The 960-nt window shown below is 36.8% G+C and overlaps 1 protein-coding gene across 2 annotated transcripts in view; it reads left to right on the top strand.

The window, feature by feature from the left end:
* Nucleotides 1-960, top strand: part of LOC122342640 (ceramide kinase-like) — a 20,415-nt gene that overhangs the window by 1,053 nt on the left and 18,402 nt on the right. The gene's annotated exons all lie outside the window — the stretch shown is intronic.

Raw genomic sequence — 960 nt, 5'->3', positions numbered from 1 at the left:
AAAACGCAGTTAAAAACAGTTAGTGTCGTATAAAGAGTGTGTGAAGCATTATCAGACTGTGCCGGGAGGTCAGAGAGGTCACTGATAATCTCGAGGAATTGGATTGTGTGTTTCCACCTGTCTGCTGCACACACTATAGCCCACCGTTCATGGTCTAGATGGGGTTTTTTTCGTCATTGCCATGAATTAATTTTTAGGTTTGGGTTGTTAATCGTTTATTTCTGTAACGTTGTCACTTGCATTCAACTGGAACCATTTTAGATGAAGAGAGCGACCGCGAAGTGCACTAGACAGACGGTCACCGTAAATAGCCAAGAATGAAGCTTATGCAAAAATCATAACCTTGCAAAAAAAAAAAAAAAAATCTAAATAAAGATATTTAAAGATTCTGCTTAGAATGCAATGTTCCAGGCCATACAGATTTGTAACAACATGAGTGTAAGTGGATAAAACCTTGATTAAAATAATGACCCGTTTCAATGTACTTGACATTTTAAAATAGTCCATGTGATAGGACTAAATATCGAGTTCCAGTGTAAATATCGAAAGTAATCCGGGTTTTGAAGCCGTTTCACCTGAGCCAGACCTTTGCCCGTGCCGGGGATACTTTATACATTTGAGGAGAAGTTGAGAACTGGATGACCTCCAGTCCTAAGATCCATTACACAAAGCCAACTTTTATTTAAAGGTCTTGATGGATATTTTCCCCAGGGCCATGACACATATTAAATGAAGTTTCCGCCCTGCTTAAGGTAGTTCAAGGTGCCAGTGTTTAATTAAAGGATTTCACGTGGACTAAAATATTGCTCACATGATGTCAGGGAGATTAATTTCCATTTAGTGTTAGGCCTAAACAGTTTTTGTCAGCAGTACACAAATATATATATACAAATATATATATATACAATGTGTTTATATATACAATGTGTATATATGTATATGTATGTATATGTGTGTATA

This window comes from Puntigrus tetrazona, chromosome 4 (genome assembly GCF_018831695.1).
Source record: "Puntigrus tetrazona isolate hp1 chromosome 4, ASM1883169v1, whole genome shotgun sequence".
NCBI classification, from domain to species: domain Eukaryota; kingdom Metazoa; phylum Chordata; class Actinopteri; order Cypriniformes; family Cyprinidae; genus Puntigrus; species Puntigrus tetrazona.
Note: the sequence above shows the minus strand (reverse complement) of the source record. Positions and strands in the feature narration are given on the sequence as shown.